Source organism: Homalodisca vitripennis, chromosome 8 (genome assembly GCF_021130785.1).
Source record: "Homalodisca vitripennis isolate AUS2020 chromosome 8, UT_GWSS_2.1, whole genome shotgun sequence".
NCBI lineage: Eukaryota > Metazoa > Arthropoda > Insecta > Hemiptera > Cicadellidae > Homalodisca > Homalodisca vitripennis.
Genome location: NC_060214.1, coordinates 111796018 through 111797330, shown reverse-complemented (window position 1 = coordinate 111797330; position 1313 = coordinate 111796018).

The window sequence follows — 1313 nt, the reverse complement described above, 5'->3', positions numbered from 1 at the left end:
ATCTACAGATAGACACGTAGAGAAACAAATGTGTGTTTTTATATGACTTTTTACCACAGAGAATGGGTACGCTGAACACGATTTTTTCAAAGATACAAAATAACTGTATTTATATGATTATATTATTATTATGTGAATCAAAGGATAATTCTCTGCAAATGCTTTTAAGTTTGCTTAAAGTGTGGTCGTACTAACTGGGATCCAGAGAGTAAAATCGTTCCTGTCTAACCACTCGATAAACTAATAAAATAACGTATTATATAGTACATTTTAATTACTAAACTCTTTATTCAACACTATTTCATACGTATGCCCACTTTTAAAACTAAAAATTTCTATAAGGCGTTGGGGTAAAAATGTATTATTTGTATTTTCAGCAGTTTCACTTCGGTATCAATTTTGAGCTTCACTTATTATGTTGAACGAGACAACCAATGTGCAAATTTTATTCCTTAGTTATTGTGGCAGGTATTTAAAACTGCGGTATAATATTATGAGCAGAATAATACTTAGTAGTTTAATTTATTTTTAAGTTTATATATCATAAATAAAGCAATCAACAACAGTGCTTGTCAAGATATTAGACTTGACAAATATAATACACAGAGTTTTTCAAAAGATCGTTTATCACTGGAGTGACTCTCAATGTTGGTAAGTGCACAGTTCAACATCCAGCACCACACCCCTTAGTAGAGGCCCTTAACGTGAGTGGCATGAGTTTTATGCTGGGTGGAATGTGTTTGGCAGTCTGTGAAAAGGTCAAAACTCTTGGACTTATGTTGGACAGCAAGCTCCCTTACACTTGCCATGTCACGCAAGCTACCCAGCTTAAGAGCCTTTATAGGTTTAAGTATCTACTTCCAAAACTAGCAAAACTGCAGCTGATACGCAGTCACTGGTCCTACCAGTGCGTTTCTTTTACTGCTGTCTTTCATATGGAAATAGCATCTCAAGAGGTGGCACTGAGCGAATACAAAAACTCCAGAACAGTGCTATACGGTTATTTTTCAATCTTGGACAATTCGCTCACGTGGTTAATTACCATGAGACCTTAATTATTTTAGCTATGGAAACCATATGCAGTACACTTACTGGCTGTATGATCCACAAGGTTCTTTCCCTCAATCCGTCAACCCACCATGATCGGGAGCTTTTCTTTCCCAGAGTGACAAGGGAGATCAGAAGAAAATTTTCTCGTTCTTTGGACCGACAGTGTACAATTTCCTCATTACATGTATTAAAGAGGACATATGCACTCAAGTGCTTAACAAATATATTTTATGTAGCTTCATCTCTGTAGTTTCTTAATTAGA